Source organism: Scylla paramamosain, chromosome 37 (assembly GCF_035594125.1).
Source record: "Scylla paramamosain isolate STU-SP2022 chromosome 37, ASM3559412v1, whole genome shotgun sequence".
In the NCBI taxonomy this organism is placed as follows: Eukaryota; Metazoa; Arthropoda; class Malacostraca; order Decapoda; family Portunidae; genus Scylla; species Scylla paramamosain.
In genome coordinates, this window is record NC_087187.1 from 6,220,001 (window position 1) to 6,240,000 (window position 20,000).

The 20,000-nt window shown below is 43.7% G+C and overlaps 1 protein-coding gene across 4 annotated transcripts in view; it reads right to left on the reverse strand.

Moving 5' to 3' along the window:
- The window catches only part of LOC135091445 (atrial natriuretic peptide receptor 1-like), a 138,707-nt gene that overhangs the window by 28,551 nt on the left and 90,156 nt on the right, over nucleotides 1-20,000 (reverse strand). The window contains exon 1 of one of the 4 annotated variants that reach the window (XM_063989098.1): nucleotides 18,215-18,549. The exons of the other annotated variants lie outside the window; for them this stretch is intronic. The gene's annotated coding sequence lies outside the window, so the exon portion shown is untranslated. Of the gene's footprint in view, nucleotides 1-18,214; nucleotides 18,550-20,000 lie in introns of those variants that run through there. 4 annotated transcript variants of the gene reach the window in all.

The window sequence follows — 20,000 nt, forward strand, 5'->3', positions numbered from 1 at the left end:
CAACCTTCCCTCCAAATAAAGATAAATACCTCCAAAGCCTCCCTCCCTTCCCTCCCTTTGCCTCCATGTTGATCTAAAGCCTGCCTCCCTCCCTCCCCCCTTTGGTGATCTGTCCCTCCTCTCCCCCTCTCTCATCCAGGACCGAAATAAAGATAGTTGAATGTGGCGTGAAAATGACGTAGATTTATGGCACGAGGAAGGCATAAGCACAAAGGAACACTAAGGAAGAACAAGGAACAGATGTGGTGGTGGTGGTGGTGGTGGTGGTGGTGGTAGTGGTGGTGGAGATGGAGGGGGAAGATGATGAAAGGTGAAAGATGAAAGAGGAAAAAAGATGATGATGATGATAATGAAGAGGAAGGGGAGGAAAAAGATGAAGATGATGAAAGAAGGAAGAGAAAACAAGAAGAACAAGAACAAGAATAACAAGAACGATAATATAATGATGACAATGATGATGATGATGATGATGATGATGATGGTGATGATGATAAGGAGGAAGAGGAAGAGGAGGAGGAGGAGGAAGAGGGGAAAATCATTGGAGAGATGGAGAAAAAGTTGATTACTTATATTCTCTCTCTCTCTCTCTCTCTTTCTCTCTCTCTCTCTCTCTCTCTCCCAATAAAAACCAATTAAGAGGCGAGGTGTTTCCAGAACAAATAAAGCACAGCCATTGGTTCCCACCCCTCGTGTATCGTTCCCTCTGCACCAATCACAGCGAGGCGAAGATAGAGAGAGAGAGAGTGAGTGGTTTGTTTAGTGACGCAACGCCACAATCACCACCTGCGGTATATGAAGTAATCAAAGAGAGAGAGAGAGAGAGAGAGAGAGAGAGAGAGAGAGAGAGAGAGAGAGAGAGAGAGAGAGAGAGAGAGAGAGAGAGAGAGAGAGAGAGAGAGAGAGAGGCGGGTGTGGAGTGTGGGTGACGGTTTAAATCTTGTTCTCAATGTAAACAAGCATTCGACATTTGAGTGAGTCTTCCTCTAACATGCAAATACCGTTCCCTTAAATGTACGTCCCTCCGCTCCCACACTCCCTTGGCATTTGAGGAGTTAGAAATTGTGAGCCTTCCAGCACCAACAAAGGAGAGTGGTCACAACAACTGAAGGACTTGAACATCTGAAGGTAACAATAATAATTTTGGTTATTTTTTCATACTACTCTTTCGGGAACTGGGATTAAATTTTTCTGAGGCTTTTTTTTTTCATACTTTGTTGCCCCTGACTGGAGTCCTTACACAACAACAACAACAACAAGAATAACAACAAGAGCAGTAATGATAGTCCGCCCATTCATCATTTCGTGACGTCGATGTGATGTTTAACCATGACCTAAGAGTAACCACCCATCCAACCAGCAGTTCTGTCTTTTTGCCTCACACACACACACACACACACACACACACACACACACACACAAGGATAGAGCACAGCCCTTCAAACTTTTAGTAGAAGCTTAGCCCTAATGGTCCTAATGGCTTCGTGTAGTGAGTTTACATTATAATGACGCTGCAGTGACTGAAGGCAATCCATAACCTGTGGTATTCGCTGCTCTACACATTTCACATACCAGGTGCAAAGGCTCGTCTTCATCATTTGATAAAGTCTATTCTATAAAATTGCGTCTCTTCCTCGTCATTACATCCTGCATGGGTGGGAGTCCAGCTTCCACCAGGCACAGCTCCGGACCTGTGTATTTCTTTACTCCTGGCAGATGTTTCACCGCTCTCTTACATTGTACATTTAGCTTCTTGGGGTGGTGCGTGAGCCAGTCTCCGTGCTACAGAGGAGAGCGGACATCATGGCGGCGTGGAATATCGTGCGCTTCTTGTTACGTTGTACGACATGCTGTTGTTAGCGACGCGAAATATAGTAAGCTTATTTAGTTGACTCATTAGATAGTTCGTATAATCTCGATACAGTACTCAATTTTGCATCGTCGCTGAACCACGCCACCAGGTACAGATAGTTACTAATGTACGATAGTGTAGTGACACGGTTACGAAAGGTTAAATTAATAAAGTGAAGTTATATTATCTTATTCATCAGGGAGAAATTATTACGAGCACATTTGGAACACATACAAAAACCTGCTTACAAAATTATGATAACTTCCCAATTATAAAAGATGAGTTAGAAAGTGTGACGAATGTTATCACGTCTGCAGACCACGTGGCGCGCCGCTGCGACAAGAACAAGTGCTGGACGAGGAAAAAGGCGTGGCGAGTTACATGACAAGGAAAACAAGAGAGAGAGAGAGAGAGAGAGAGAGAGAGAGAGAGAGAGAGAGAGAGAGAGAGAGAGAGAGAGAGAGAGAGAGAGAGAGAGAGAGAGAGAGAGGCAGGGTGTTAGACAAAAAAAAAAAAAAACAATAGCGCAAAAAAAAAGCGAAAGAAAATAACGTAACACAAAAATAAATTACGTGGCCAAGAGGAAAAAATATACAGCGTGTTAGACGAAAGTAAAGTAAGTGAAAGAAAAGACAATGCCGCGTGTTACACAAAAGGAAAGTACATAAGCAGACGGAAGAGAAAAAAAGTGAGTTAGATAAAAAAAAATAAAGTAAGTGGCGAGAGAACGAGAGAGAGAGAGAGAGAGAGAGAGAGAGAGAGAGAGAGAGAGAGAGAGAGAGAGAGAGAGAGAGAGAGAGAGAATATGTAGCGCGATAGATAAAAGAAAGTAAACAGACGAGAAAGGAGAATAATACAACTTTAGGAAAAAAAGAGACGAGAGGGAGAGAGAAGAAAAAAAAAATGGATTGGTGTAAAAAAGTAACTAAAAATAATGTTTATATTTTGTCACACTGTTGGAAACTAAACCCGGGGTGAGTGTGTGTGACTGTATAGGAATGCTGCCTGTATGTATGTATGTATGTATGTATGTATGTATGTATGTATGTTAAACTTTCTCTATTTTTTTCCCTCTTTAAGTAAGCAAGGGTGTGGTTCTCTGGTGATGGTGGTGGTAGCCTTAAGTTCATTCTTCCACTAACTCTTACATTAAAATCTCTCTCTCTCTCTCTCTCTCTCTCTCTCTCTCTCTCTCTCTCTCTCTCTCTCTCTCTCTCTCTCTCTCTCTCTCTCACTTCCTGTTCACTCCTATATCAGATCCTCTTCCTTTTCCTTCACTGTAATATTTTGATTTTACAAAGGTGAGGAAATCAGTTTTGTTCGTTTTGCTACAACAACAACAACAACAACAATTACTACTACTTTTTTCGTTGATGATGGAAAGATTTTTTTTATTGTCTTATGTTAACTTCAAACGAATACTACTACTACTACTACTACTATTACTACTACTACTACTACTATCGTCGTTATTTTCATCTGTTTTGTTTTTTGTCATCTGTTCCTAGTCAATACTTAGCTTTTCGTGTGTGTGTGTGTGTGTGTGTGTGTGTGTGTGTGTGTGTGTGTGTGTGTGTGTGTGTGTGTGTGTGTGTAGGGGTGCCACCATCATACACACGTCCGGTCTAGGTATGGGGCGTGAGGACACTGTTGTTGATGTGATAGGCAACGATAACAAACACTCCTCTCTAACCCTCCTCCCCCTCCTCCTCCTCCTCCTCCTCCTCTCTCATCTTCCCTTTACTCTCTCCAATTGTCCTTCCGCTTCTTGTTTTTTTTTTTCTCTCCCATTTCCTCTTTCGTTTTTTGTCTTTTCTTCCTCATTCCCTTCTTTGTCTTTCTTTCATTTTCTTCCTCTTTCTTCTCTTCCCTTCACTCCCTCGGTTTGTCCTTCAACTTGCTCCTGTTTTTCTCTCATTCCCTCTTTTATTTTCTTCCTCATTCATTTCTTTGTCTTCCTCCATTCGCCTCCTCTTATTACCTTCGCTTCCTCTTGTTTTTCTCCCGTTTCCTCTTTCTTTTTTTGTCATTTTTTTTTATCCTCCTTCCCCTTTCTTCTGCTCTTCCCTTCACTTGCTCGTTTTATCCTCTTATTTTCTCTCCTATTTCCTCTTTCGTTTTTGTCTTCCTCCTTCACTCCTCCCATTCACTTCATTTCATAATCTTCACTTCCCTTCTATTTCCCCCTTTTACTTCACCTTCTCCTCTTCCACTTCCTTCATTCATTCATTTTCTTCCACGTCTCTTCATTATCGTCATTTATCTCCAAGATCTCACATTTTGCCATTAACTCGCTTTTACTGAGAGAGAGAGAGAGAGAGAGAGAGAGAGAGAGAGAGAGAGAGAGAGAGAGAGAGAGAGAGAGAGAGAGAGAGAGAGAGAGAGAGAGAGAGAGAGAGAGGTGTACAATGATAATGAATTGGTAAGGTAAAAAGGTCAGTAACTACCCTTCATTTATATCAAGTGTCGCTAAGGTATGGAGATGGGAGAGAGGAAGAGGTGGGGGAGAGGGAGAGGACACGAAGGTAAGGGGGAGAGAAGGTATAAGAATGTGCGAGCTGGCGGGATGGGGGGGAATAAGGTTGGGGGAGAGGATAGGGAAGAGTGGGAGAGGGAGAGAGAGGGGGAGGAGAGGCAATAACACAGGTAAGGTAAGGTAAGACAGGTAGCGTCTCGCCATGCACACCTTGACTGTACCTGAGAAGTTGCGGTGGTGGTGGTGGTGGTGGTGGTGGTAGAAAGGAAGAAGAACATCAACAAGAACAAAAACAAGAAAAAAAGAAGAGGAGGAGGAGGAGGAGGAGGAGGAGGAGGAGGAGGAGGAGGAGGAGGAGGAGGAGGAGGAGGAGGAGGAGGAGGAGGAGAGGAAGAACAAGAACAAGATGAGAATACCCAACAATAATAGCTCATGTAATATACTACTACTACTACTACTACTACTACTACTACTACTACTACTACTGCAGTTTTCGTAATAGTAGTAATAGCAGCAGTAATAGTAGCAGCAACAATAGTCGTAGTCATCAGGTTATCAATGTGGCCAGAGAAATACAAACAAGCACGACTTCTTCACTCCTTCAGGTCGTCGTCAGTGTGGGTGTCGTGATGAGGGCGGAGTGGTGTCGTGGCCGCCGCAGACTCTGAATGGCGCTAATAGGCCGAGTCGCGTATAATTATCACAAGGGGGGTGGGGAGAGGGGGGACTATCCTACTTCCGACGCCAAAAGAAGCTAGCCAGCCAGACACACGCCCTTTTTTGAGAGCCAACCTGTCCTCCTTCCTTCCTTCTCTCTCTCTCTCTCTCTCTCTCTCTCTCTCTCTCTCTCTCTCTCTCTCTCTTATTCGTCTCATTTACTCCCACACTTTATGTTTTTTCTTTATCTGTCTGTCATTTAACCTGTTCTTTATTCTCCTCTCTCTCTCTCTCTCTCTCTCTCTCTCTCTCTCTCTCTCTCTCTCTCTCCCGTTTCTTCTTTATCTCCTTGTCTTTTAATTTCTTCCTTTTTCTCTCCCTTCTTTCTTAATTCCCTCTTCTCTTCCTATTTCTGCTTTTTTTTTTTTTTTTGCATTTCCTTGATCATTCAATGTGTTCTGTTTTCTTCATTTTTCTCTTCTTTTTCTTCTTCCTCTTTCTCTTTACGCGTCTTCTCGTTATCTATTTCTACTCTTCCGTTTCTTCTACACTTCCCTCATCATTCGACCTTTTCTCCTCACTCGTTTCCTCCCCCTCTTTTGCTTCTCTCTTACTTTCTCTTTCGTCACTTCTTCCTCCTCCTCCTCCTCCTGTTGCTTCTCCTACCCCATTTTCTTTCTTGCCCGCATTCTTCTCCTCATTCCCGTTCTTATTGGCTTCTTTCTCCTCTCCTGCTGTTCGTACCTTTTCCTTCCTCCTTCCTCCTCCTCCTCCTCGCTGCCCGCTTCTCGTCAGGCCATCCCGAAAGCAATCATGAAGTCAGTATTTACAGTGGCTCTTTATTATTCTGTTGCCACTCCCGATAACACGTAGAAAGCTGGGAGGAGGAGGAGGAGGAGGAGGAGGAGGAGGAGGAGGAGGAGGAGGAGGAGGAGGAGGAGGAGGAGAGGGGGGTGACAGGGATGTTGTGTAGGAGGAGAGATGGGAAAGGGATGGGGATAAGGATGAGGATGAGAGGAGGAGGAGGAGGAGGAGGAGGAGGAGGAGGAGGAGGGTGGGAGACGGGCATGTGAAGTTAGAGGAGAGAGAGAGGAGGAGAGATGGAGAGGGGGACTGGGCACGAGGAGGAGGAGGAGGAGGATGCCCGACTAGCCAACATTCCTTTCCTCTCCACACACACACACACACACACACACACACACACACACACACACACACACACACACAGCGCCGCTTTATTTTCATAGACACACTAACTTTAGAATCTTATTGAAGCAGCTAAGCCTCGATTCGCCGCGTCCTCTGTGGCCTCCGCGTGTAGAGGGAATGCCGCCCCCCGCTGGACCCATGAGGCGCCTTGGGGTGGTCACGTGAAGCGGGGATAGGGGGCGGGGGGTGCAAGTAAAGGGGCGGTGTACTGCTTGTGAGACGCCTTGTGTTTGGGTACGACTTCCAAGGCCGGCGGTGAAGGACTAATTCGGCGGTGTTAGCGATGGCGGGATGGCGCGCTGCTTCAAGACGCTTCGCCTTTTCGGGGTCAGGGCCGGTTCTGCCCCACCAGCGGCCAGCCTCAGCCCCGTGCTTACACAGTGCCTTAGGGCTTGCGGCCGCGTTCCTGGGCACGGGATAGGCACAGCACGCCTCGCTCCCCCCACCTTGGCTGTAAACAAACAGTGTGGCGCCAGACAATTACCTACAGAAGAGCCACTGTAACGAGGACGAAAATATCCCCACCTTCCACACCACGCTGGCCCCGCCCCCCGCGCCGCCACGCAGCCAGACGCACAACCTTATCAAAACAAACCTTTAACACAAACTGTCGTGGACTCATTCTTTATAAAACACATCACTTCTCGTCAGAAAAACATAACTTACCCATAATCAAACGAGTGTACCAAAAGACGCGACATGATGTGGTAGTTTTAAAATAGCATTTCACAGTCCGGGTACGACAGTTGCTGGCGGGGAGCGTGCTGGCAGCAGAAACACACAAACACACACCCCACTCAGTATTTCACAAGGAGGGAAGGTGAATAGTACGCTCGCTCCTCGCCTGCTCTTCATGAACTGAACTTTAAACTTAACAGAATGGCTTGGTTTTCGCTGCCCTGCCCTCCCACCCCTACATACACGCTCCCGACCGCCGCCACACCTCGTCACGCGCTACACGGGAGAACATAGCGACAACGTGGAGGACAACATCTTAACAGCTCATTTCCCCTCATCTCCCCTCACTGTCCGCTACGGGGGAGGAGAGGGGGGCACCTACACCACTTGCACTGCTGCCACCAATACAGTACATGTTCATGCTGCCACCACCACCACCACCACCACCATTACTACTACAACAACTACTACTATTACTACTACTATGGCCGCTATTAGTAATACTTGTATCACATGAATCATACCAACAATACCATCACAATCTAATCCACTGAGCACACACAGACACTCTCTCTCTCTCTCTCTCTCTCTCTCTCTCTCTCTCTCTCTCTCTCTCTCTTTCGGCACACCTGTTGCGCCTCACCTGAGCAAAGGCTGGGAGTTTAGATGAAATATTGACAAGAAAAGAAAATGAAACGCAGATACCGTTATTACGTCTCTCTCTCTCTCTCTCTCTCTCTCTCTCTCTCTCTCTCTCTCTCTCTCACATACACACACACACACACAAATGCATACATCATCGCAAATTGCGGTGCGTATATTAAGTTTCAATACTGCTTATATATATTTATCAATATTACCTTTGAATGTAGCTTTTATTCATTATCTATATAATCTTTCAATACAACTTATATTTATTCGTCTTTTATTAACATTTCAGTGCAGCTTTCATTTTCATTCACTTTTATTCACTGATCTATAATAATCTTTAAATACTGGTTATATTTATTCATTTGTATCATCTCAATGCGGCTTTTATTCACTTATCTATACAATCTCTACACTGCGATTAGCTTGTGTCATGGTTCCGGTACAGAGGAGCACCACTCCCGTCATGGGCGTGATGTAATTAGCGCTCCCTCCCTCTCCAACCTTTCCCTATTGCAACGCTTCACCTAATTCCCTTAATTGACGCGGCCCTGCTTTACTCGCCCCGGCAGTAATCACATAAATATCACGAAGCGTTGAGTGTTCTGTCCAATTACCAGTAGTGTTGATACCCTTATATTGACTTCATAATGTGCCCATACGTTTGTTTTCATTACGACACACACACACACACACACACACACGAGATTGACCCAAATTCGAGGCAATGCAACTAAATACAAACTATTAAGGAAAAGCACGTACGTAAATGAAGAACTTAAACACACACACACAAACACACACACACACACACACACACACACACACACACACATGAGCTTAACTGAAATCCTTTGCGATGTAACTTAATGTATGCAATGAAGTAAAGGCACAACACACAACTGAAGAATTACAGACACACGAGGGATAATCTTGTAATAATTTATACTTAGCCGTCATTGTATTACACCACAGAATCGTTACTATATAGTGATGAGCATGTACCTTAGGGTGATGGAAGATTATTATTGCTATCGTTACTCTTATCATTTTTGTTTTTGTTGTTTTTGTTGTGATTATTTCTATTATTACTATTATTAATATTATCGTTATGACTATTTTTTCTTGTTTTTGCCGTGGTTATTTTTATTACTATTACTATCATTATTATCATCATTATACCATCGCCTTGTACTATTAGTGAAGAATTCTATCAAGTGAATCATTATCATTGCTTTCAGAGTCTTATAGCCTTACAACACCAGTGCCTCATACACCATTCATATCACCATTACTTTATATCATACCATTACAAAAACTTGCATCCTATTCAGATCACCACTACATCTTTGTATCTCCCCATTACAATCATCCTATTTACACTACGATTAATACGACTCTCAATGCCTTACAATCTATTTATATCACCTATCCGAGTCTTCACCACCATCACCACCATCACCACAACCACCACCATCACCACCTCGCACTCACGCCCTGAGAGGCTTCCCACTCACCTCACACTCACCTCACACACAGACAGAAGCTGAGTCTCAGTCAACACGCGTGGCAGACTAAGCAAGTTAACCTTCACTAATTACGTGTCACTCACCTGTCCACCTCTTCAATTAGCGTTTCTTACCTATGCTATACCTTCATCTCAGCCTCACTGCATTTACGGGTTAATTAAGCCTTTCAGTGTGGATGCAACACTCCAAAGCAATAAAAACAAGGCTTGGAATCTTTATTAACACGTAGAAGAAAGAAAAGCGTGAAAAAAAACAATATATTTTGCAGTTTCTAGCTAGTATAATGTTTGAAGGTGGCTGTTAGAGAAGAAATGCCCTAAAATAGTTAGTGATTGAAGGCAAATATACCAAATGACAGTGAATGGGTTAAGATACCTCTAACACGTATTACCTGAGATAAAACAAACAAACAAGGAACATAATAAGAGCAGTGCAAAGGCCATTAAACACACATGTGACACGTAAAAGCAAACACAGGAACGTAAGAAGGTAAGGACAGCTGCAAAAGACTTAAATACATGCCTACTGCGTCACTCTGTATTGAAACGTTACAAGAAACTGATCTTACAATTTTTATATATTATTTTTCACTTTATTTTTTCTTTAGGGACTGGAACCTCAATGGGGCTTTTTTCTTCACTTCCTGTTCCTCTAGGCCACTATTCCTCTAACATAAAAAAAGGAGAAAAATACATAAATAAAAATACAGCGCTTCATATGAATACACAGAAGCAGTTTCAACATTCAGATTCAAGAACATTCTCATCGTCAACCACTTCTCATTTCTTGTATATAATGAGAGAAAAGAAAACGTTAATAGTCTCGTATGTTTAGAGGTAATGTTATTATCTTCCTCTCCTCTCCCCTTGCTCCTCCTCCACTCACTTCCTGTTTCTTCATTACTGTTTTTCTTTTTTTTTTTTTTTCACGTCAGTATCAATGCAACGAGGCTGTCATGGGTTGAAATTAATAAGGTCATCCCTCTCTCTCTCTCTCTCTCTCTCTCTCTCTCTCTCTCTCTCTATTACCTATATCAATTTCAACTACATGTCTCTAAATGAATGAATGAATGAATGAATGAAAAAAAAACCAAATGAATGAATGAGTGCTGTCCATGTCTGTATTTATCATTGTGTCTGTTTGCCTGTCTGTCCACTTATCCTGCTCACTTATCCGTTTAATAATGATAATGTAGTGTAGCATTATAATTAGTTTAATATGAGCAATTAATTAATATATTAGTAGTAGCAATAAGTGGTGGTGGTGGTGGTGGTGGTGGTGGTGGTGGTGGTGGTGGTAGTAGTAGTAGTAGTAGTAGTAGTAGTAGTAGTAGTAGTAGTAGTAGTAGTAGCACGACAACCATCACCACCATGTGTTGTTTTTCTTGATATTGTAATATTAGACAAAAATGTGGCGGTGGTGGTGGTGGTGGTGGTGGCAACAGCTGTTTACTCTATACACATGTTGTTGATACCAATTATGGGAGAGAGAGAGAGAGAGAGAGAGAGAGAGAGAGAGAGAGAGAGAGAGAGAGAGAGAGAGAGAGAGAGAGAGAGAGAGAGAGAGAGAGAGAGAGAGAGAGAGAGAATGAGCATACGACAAAAGATAACTGTCAGGACTACTGATAAAAAAAAAGTGAAAGGAAGGTGAGAGGATGAAGAATAATGGAGAAAGCTGAAGAGAGACACAGGAATGAATAAAAAGAATGGACGACGGGAGGAGAAAGGGAGAGACGGGTTGTGTATGGGAGACAGGGAGGACCTCTTTCTCTCTCTCTCTACTATGTTTACGACTGAGAGGAAAAACTAGAAAGAAACTGGTTCCCTTGCCTTGGAGCTCTCTCTCTCTCTCTCTCTTACACACACACACACACACACACACACACACACACACAAAGGCCACCAGCATTACGACCTCAATTAACACCGCCACAATTAACATTAATGTAAATATCACCACCACCACCACCACTATCATCACTCCTCCTGCTCCTCCTCCTTCTTCAGAGTTCTTAAGGATGGGTACATAACACCAGGAATTATGAGAGTATATAAAGACCTTTTGTGTGTCCGTGTAAAAACTGCCAATGAAGAAGAAACTGTGTAAATGGTGTGTGTGTGTGTGTGTGTGTGCGTGTGTGTGTGTGGGGGGGGGTGGTGTCGGGACTAAAGTGCATCAGTACTGACCTCTCTCTCTCTCTCTCTCTCTCTCTCTCTCTCTCTCTCTCTCTCTCTCTCTCTCTCTCTCTCTCTCTCTCTCTCTCTTTCTCTCCCTCTCCCTCTCTTCTATTAACGCCCTCTATTCTCGGTACATCTTCACAACAACATACACACCATGATTACTAAGCGCGCGAGCGCGTGCATGCGTGCGTGTGTGTGTGTGTGTGTGTGTAAGCTGACCCCTATTCGCCGGGTTGTTTTGAACAGTCTCTCTCTCTCTCTCTCTCTCTCTCTCTCTCTCTCTCTCTCTCTCTCTCTCTCTCTCTGTCTCTCTCTCTCTCTCTCTCTCTCTCTCATTCACACCTGGCACCATTAATTTATTCTTCTCTCCTTCACTTTATGATTTCCATCCATCTTTCACCCTCTTACTCTTCACTTCTTCCCATCCGACCGCAAAACAAGGAGGAGGAGGAGGAGGAGGAGGAGGAGGAGGCTAAGTACTTCTGCTTCTTCGGTCATTCACACTTGAGAACATTTCCAACTAGATAAGCTTGATAACTCCTCCTCCTCCTCCTCCTCCTCCTCCTCCTCCTCCTCATCCTCCTCCTCTCCCTCTTCCTCCCTACAAGCCATTCGACATCATGTTTATCCATCTCTCCTCTCTCATCTCAAACATTTCTCTACCTCCGTAATCTCTCTCTCTCTCTCTCTCTCTCTCTCTCTCTCTCTCTCTCTCTCTCTCTCTAAACAAGGAGAAGCAAGAGTGGTGGAGGCCGAGGCGAGTTTAGAGAGGAGGGAGGGAGAGAGGGATAGGAGGGAGAGAATGCAGACTCTTGGGACAGGGAGAGGGAGAGGCAAGGGGAGGGAACCGAGGGAGGGCGGGAGAGGTGGGGGGGATTAACCAACAACAAAAGTAAACAATGCGAGATTCTTCAGTGTCATAGGAAGCAAGGTGTGTGTGTGTGTGTGTGTGTGTGTGTGTGTGTGTGTGTGTGTGTGTGTGTGTGTGTGTGTGTGTGTGTGTGTCGGTGTCTCCTTACATAACTTCACACACCGTCCAACCAACCAGACTATATCACGCCCCTCTCTCTCTCTCTCTCTCTCTCTCTCTCTCTCTCTCTCTCTCTCTCTCTCTCTCTCTCTACCATATACGCACCCTCACATTTAGATGCGTCGCATAAAGCGTGGGAGTCAAGCTGCTGTACACTATGTGGAGCCTTGGAGCCGCGCCACACACACACACACACACACACACACACACACACACACACGGACGTGAATCTATGCTGTTGTATGTTCTTATAACGCATTAAGAATATTTAAGGCGATGCACTGAGAAGACAACAGTGTAATTAGTAGTAGTAGTAGTAGTAGTAGTAGTAGTAGTAGTAGTAGTAGTAGTAGTGAGGAGGAAGAAGAGGAGGTGGTAGAATGTACGTACTATCAGAAGCCAAGAAGTGTGTGTGTGTGTGTGTGTGTGTGTGTGTGTGTGTGTGTGTGTGTGTGTGTGTGTGTGTGTGTGTGTGTGTGTGTGTTGGTTCACCGCCCACACGTAAGCATTTTCCTCCTTCAAGTCTTAAACTTCATTCGTGAGCGAGGTTTAGTGAACAAATTCTCTCTCTCTCTCTCTCTCTCTCTCTCTCTCTCTCTCTCTCTCTCTCTCTCTCTCTGTGTGTGTGTGTGTGTGTGTGTGTGTGTGTGTGTGTGTGTGTGTGAGTGTGTCATTACTCATGTGGAGATTTGTGGCCTTGAAAACACTCAACTTATTATTTTATTTTTCTTAATCACTACGAGGTTACGATTCACCACTACCACCACCACCACCACCACCACCACCACCATGTTTCCCTTACAACACTTTTCCTTCTTTCCCTTCCCCCCTCCGTCTTCCCTCCCTTCTCAATGCCGGCAGTGTTACAACTAACTATTTCCCTTCCCTCCTCCTCCTCCCCTTCCTCCCCTTCCTCCCTCCCTCCCCCCTTCTGCCCTTTCCCTCCCATACACCCCGCTTATCACACGCTTCAGATACCAAGAAACCTGCCATGTGTACGAGTGACGCTGATTAAGTCACCACCACCGCCATCACCACAGCGCCACGCTAAAGACAACGCCACCATCAACACCATCACTCTCCCGACTCAGAGTTGCTATAATTTATTACAACAATGCAATATTCAAAGAAGAGGAAAATATCTATCACTCTTCCTGTACAACCACTGCCACCTCTATGTTTACACATCTCCTGTCTTCCCTTCCCCGCGGCCGCTGTGGTGCTCCACTGCTCAGTGCTGGGCGCGCCACCACAGGGCTGCGCGTTCCATTCTGCCTCAAAATCCCTCAGCAGGAGAGGCAGCGCTCTCTTGTATTCGTGCCCAGCCTGGTTTGGCGCCACGACCCAATCAGATTTTAGAATCTGTTCATTCTCATGCATGATTCGTGCTAAAGACTGTGCCAACAGAGAGAGAGAGAGAGAGAGAGAGAGAGAGAGAGAGAGAGAGAGAGAGAGAGAGAGAGAGAGAGAGAGAGAGAGAGAGAGAATCACTTGAATTAGCTACATAGATAAACTTATTTGCTTCTCAACAAACACATGAATGTTTTGACACGATATACTGTATATATATATATATATATATATATATATATATATATATATATATATATATATATATATATATATATATATATATATATATATATATATAATGAAGGACAAAATGTACCTAACTTCTGTTTTGTTTACTGTTCAAGGCTTCCACTATCGAGAAATCTGAACATCTTTTTATATCGTATTTTTTTCTTTCTCTAGTTTATGTGAAGAATATAAATAAATGCTGAAATATATTTTGTCTCGCCTTGCTCCATCACGGCTTTGTTTTTGTTTTGTTTACATCCTTAACTATTACTACAATTTATAATAATAATAATAAATGTTGCTACTATTATTACTATCACCTTATCGTCTGCGTCATGCACGCCCCAGAGAGTCTACTGGCGGGAAGGTGCCGGGCAGGCCTCAAGTGTTGGGATCCCGCAGCACCACTATCAACACCGTCACCAACACCACCCACCACCACCGTCACCACCACCACGCCCACCCCTCGGTAATAGTGTTGCCAGGCCGTCGTTACTGCTGGCGCCTCATGACCAAGTCCATGGGAGGTAATGTTAAGTTAATGTGAGGCGGGAAGGAGATGTCACGTGTACTGGTGTTATCAAGTGTAGTGATGCGTCTGTCTGCAGAACCACCACCACCACCACCACCACCACCACCACATTGCTGTGCTTTGCTACAACACTATGACGCAAATTTATACTATGCAAATATTGGTGTAAACGTCTGGATGGTTTATAAATTACATGTTGAAACAGTTTGCCGTCATTAGCAATGCACTGTTGGATCTGCTTTGCATGTGTGTGTGTGTGTGTGTGTGTGTGTGTGTGTGTGTGTGTGTGTGTGTGTGTGTGTGTGTGTGTGTGTGAAGGAGCCGGACCAAGGGCAAAGAAAATGGTGAAGACAAGTCCGCTCAACTGCCGCCCCCCATTAAGTGCGATAGGGGAAGGAAGAGTAAATTTTAACACGTCTCTCTTGTAGCAGCGTCTCATCAGCTCCTCTCCTCCAACAGACTGTCTTGATTCTCTCACTCACTGCCGCAATGTTGCATCTCTTACTGTCTTCCACCATCGTTACCTACTACTCTTCTGAACGTCTTAACTGCATGCCTCCCCTCTTCCATGTTCTCACTGCATTAGACTTTCCACGTACTCTCATCACTATTCTATCCACCTCACTAATACAAGAGTTGACCAGTATCTTCACTCTTTCATCCCTTTCATTGGTAAACTTCGGAATTCTTCTTTCTTGTTTTTCCTCCTTTCCATGACGGACTGTTTCAAAGGAGCATCAAAACACATTAGACACAAATATGGTCATCTCTCTCTCTCTCTCTCTCTCTCTCTCTCTCTCTCTCTCTCTCTCTCTCTCTCTCTCTCTCTCTCTCTCTCTCTCTCTCTCTCTCTTGATTCTTCTCTCAATGTTTCTTTTTGGTAGCGGCACAGCGAGCGGGTTTATTTATTTTTGTCTTTGGCTGATTTCCGTAACAAGTTTATAGAAAAAAAAAAAAATTTCTGGTTCGTCTCCTTACGTCTCTTTTAGGAAGCCACATCGTTTTTTTTTTCTTCTTTTTTTCACTTCTTGTCTTTAGCTGATCCGCAACACACACAAACACACAAAAAGTTCACGTGGCAAAGAGAAAGAAACACCCAAGCACCTGCACGTGAGCTTCGCCTCGCTCGCCAGTCGGGGCACCAAACGGCCACTCTGCATCGCCACGTGTGCCTTGCCGGTTATGGCCTTACGGTGCTTGGGCTGAAAAAAAAGGGTCTTAACGCACGACTCCGCCACAGCCCACCCCGTAACCTTTGGCGCCTTGTTGCTTGTTGGGGAGTAAGAGCGACGACTGCCCTTCCACCACCGCTATGCAATATCAACTGTAATACCCTTTCACTGGCACTCTCCCATTCTACAGTCACTTCCAAACATTGTACTGCCTAGAAATTAATCCTCTTTTTCCCTGTAGATGCTTATAAAGGTTCCATACGTCATTTTTAGTGCTGTGAATTGTTGCATATACGTATTCTTCACTGTAGGCTTCCATAAGGATTAATTTCAAAGGGTACAGAGATGATCAGCCCAGTTCTCGTGGGTGTTGTTCCCGTTGAAAGCACCGTAACTTTTGGCGCCTTGTTGCTTGTTAGGGAATAAGTGACGACTGTCCTTTCACCACCTAGCACTGTATAATATTAAAATAAGTACTATTAAATATTGTACTCGTAAGTTTTCGTAGACTGATTTCAAAGGCACAGGAATGTTTAAATGGGTTCTTATGGATTTTTTTCCTGTTGGTGGCGCAGAATCCTTTGTTTGTGTCACCAGAATCACACGAGCACCCTTTCATACTCCAATAATTTATACTACCAGTTAAAAAGTAGTTTGTAGCGTCGAGCTGATTAAGAGTACGAAGCTGTATCAAGACTTTACTTTCACTCTGTTTACCACTTCTGCGCTAAACCACAATATTGACCTCTTTATTGTCACCACCACCACCACCACCATCACCACCACCACCACCATTCCTACTTTCTCCCTCAGTAATAGAAAAATCACCCCGGAGATTCATTTAATATTCCCCCGTCAGATTGCCTCCTCTCCCCCTCCTTCTCCCCGCCGCTCTGCCAGTGTTTACTAATGAATTCGCCCACAGCTTCATCCTTGACGCGTAACATATTCACACTACAACAACAATAGCCGCGTGTTTTTCCTCCCCCGCCTCGCTATAGTCAATATTTCACCGTCCCGACACCTCACGCACCAATCATTTATTCCTCCCCTCGTTTGCTGCGCATTTCAGTACCTCCCCCGTGCTTCCGTAAGTCAAACACACAACATCTAGTCGCTCATATCTGGCTTCCCATCTCTCTCTAAGCTCTCTAACCCTTCACTTCCCCCAAGCCGCAAGCCCTCACCTCCCCCTCCCCCCTCCGCGTCACAAGCGCCACGCCCCTCACGCCCCTGCCACAACACCTATGGAGTTACACACACGCACTCACGTCAAGACATTCCGACTCCATTCCTGAGACGAGATATGGATTCCCTCTCTTTTCTTTAGTCTGCCTCCCCATCACTTCCTCTTCCTAAGCCAGGATACCTCCCATCACCTCTTTCTAACCCAGTTTACCCCCCTCACCCCTTCCTAAGTAAGCCTACCTTCCATCACCCATCACCTTCCACTACTAAGCTAGCCTCCCCCTCCATCCCATTACCTACCTGCCTCGACCCTTCACCTGGCCTTCACCCCATCACGTGATCCTGACCCACAATGCCTCGCAACGGACGGTGGCTCACAAGGTCACCAGGTCACGCCACTTGTATTCCCACGCATAAATAAAATGTCCATTGTGAAAAATTATCTTCCGTCTCTCTCTCTCTCTCTCTCTCTCTCTCTCTCTCTCTCTCTCTCTCTCTCTCTCTCTCTCTCTCCGCCATTAATATTCCGCTGAGACACGACTCGGTAAGTTTTACTCCTCTTCCTCCTCGCTAACTACCCAAGCAACACTCCAGCCGTAAAGAACAACCTCCAGTCTTCACTCCCGGAAAATCGTGATAGCGTGGCTCTTCACATTCGCTTATCACAATATTAAATCCCTCCCTTTAGCAAACGTCAGGAGTATACGATTTCTTTACACTCCCCTCACCTATTTTTTTTGGTAGCTTATTTAATAGTACAACCTTGGTCAAAAGTCAACATTCTCCACTGCCTATTGTTTTTTCTCTCTCAAATTTTAAGCTCCCAACAGTCTTATGAAACCTGATTCGAAATATATCAGAATTTTTCGGACTAAAGGCGCAATTTTAAGATTATATAATTGAACAGTCTTAGTTGAAAAGTTAATCTTCTCCACTGCATACTGCTTTTGATTCAATCTTTACTCCTCTTATCGACAAACAGTCTTACGTAACATAACTGACGTCTAAAAGATCAGAGGATTTCAGACTGACGGGAAATTTTAAGCTTATATAACTGTACAGCCTTAGTCAAAAGTCATCCTTCACTCACTTCACCTGTGTATTGTTTTCACTTCATCTTACGTCGTCTCATCAGGTAACACTCTCAAGAAATGTGATTGACTTCTAACAGATCAGAAGTTTTCAGGACCATATTCTGAAACACTTTTGCGTCGCACCTCAACTACATTCAATAGTCTCTAACAGAAATGACACTATTTTTTAAGCGTGTTTTTATAGTTCTGGTGACAAACTATCAAGATTTCTATATTATTAACAGGAAAAAAACACTCTTGAAAACCCGGCCAACATCTCTGTGGCCTTGGAAAACAGTCGTAGTGGGAGAGCAAAGCGTTTCTGAGTACGAATTTCTGACTGACGGGGAAATTCTAAGCAGTGCAAGGAAGTGAGGTAGTACATAACTTTTACTTCTGCGCCTGACTGTACCTGACGCCGGACGGTCCGTGGGAGGCGAGGAGGGTTTGTTTGGCACCTCCCGCGCGCAAGACCAGACCCAAGGACGGACGTGTTTGGCGAGTTTTTTTGGCCGTCTCACACTCGGGGACGATGTGGAGGCCCTGCGCTGGAATGTCTGTTACTGATACGGCTGCTGCTACCACCACCATCACCACCACCACCACCATAGCCACTACTACTGCCACTACCTAAGCCACCAGCAGCATTACTATCACTAAAGTATGGGGTTATAAGTGGTATATGTTATCTCTCTCTCTCTCTCTCTCTCTCTCTCTCTCTCTCTCTCTCTCTCTCTCTCTCTCTCAGTCCCGCATCATCAATTTCACATCTCTCATATTCTGTATACTAGCCACCCACACCCTCCACAACAGGCACTTCTGCTCCTTAACTCTCTCTCTCTCTCTCTCTCTCTCTCTCTCTCTCTCTCTCTCTCTCTCTCTCTCTCTCTCTCTCTCTCTCTCTCGCCACACAAGCCCCTATCCCCGTCACCAACCTCTCCCCCCTCTCCAAATCCCGCCCAGGCAAGATTAACACCCTTCTCTTATCAAGGCAACAGGGATTGGCAACAGACCTCGATCCTCCTCCCAGCGATTCCCGAAGATGTTATTTTGTTTGTCTTGCCTTCAGTTTGATGTCATCGTTCTGGTTACCGAGTTTTACCGTTTTTCTTTTTTTATTTTCTTGTTTGTTTTGTGGTTTTCGTTGATTTGTTTTTGTTTGTTTAGTATTTATTTTTTATCTTACGTCTCCGTCTCCTTATTTTCTTGTTTTATGATTTGAATTGTTTATTTCTTTATGTTTATTTGATGTATCTTATTTTTTTTTCATCTTTTAAATGTTTTTTTTTTTTTCTTTTTTTTATTGTTTGTTATGTCTTTTTTTCGTTTGTACATCATGTGTTTACTCTTTACACGCTTTTGTTCTTTAGTATATTTATGTATTTATTTTATTTCATTTGATTTATTTATTTTTGACAATTTTCATTACTATTTTCAGTTTTTCTTGTTTATGTTGTTTTTTTCTATTTCGTTTGTAAGTCAACCGTTTATTCTTTATAAGTTTTTGTTTTTCGGTATATTTATGTATTTATTTTATTATCTATTTCTTTGCTGTTTCATCATTATTTTTACTGTGTCTCCCATTCACTGTTCTGTTATTACACGTGTCATCATTCACACCTAAGTTTCTAGTCTCATTTCCTCTAATTTTCTTTTTTTTTTTATCTCTTATCTATCATCGGTTTTCTCTTCACGCCTCTTTGACTTCAAACCAACATTTATCTTATTTCCTTACTTTCTCTTCGTATCGTTTTAAAAAGTTCTAATGAGCTCAGCAAGTTTTTCTGTCAGAGTATAAAAAAAATCCTTAGCATTAATTTCCATCACTGAGAGTTTATGAGGAAGTGTGTGTGTGTGTGTGTGTGTGTGTGTGTGTGTGTGTGTGTGTGTGTGTGTGTGTGTGTGTGTGTGTGTGTGTGTGTGTGTGTGTGTACTACAATTTTGTTTGATGTATTTTAGTTTAATGCATTTCCTGTTTTATACATTGTGTTTGTTTTGTAATTTTATATCAATACTTAACACTGTGATTAGTAAATCATCTATCTATATATCTGTGTGTGTGTGTGTGTGTGTGTGTGTGTGTGTGTGTGTGTGTGTGTGTGTAGGAGACTGGCACATGGGGAAAAAAAAAGGTAAGAGAGAAAAAAAAGGCTTATTTACCAATCCTGAAAAAAAGAAAAAAAAGTGAATTATAATAA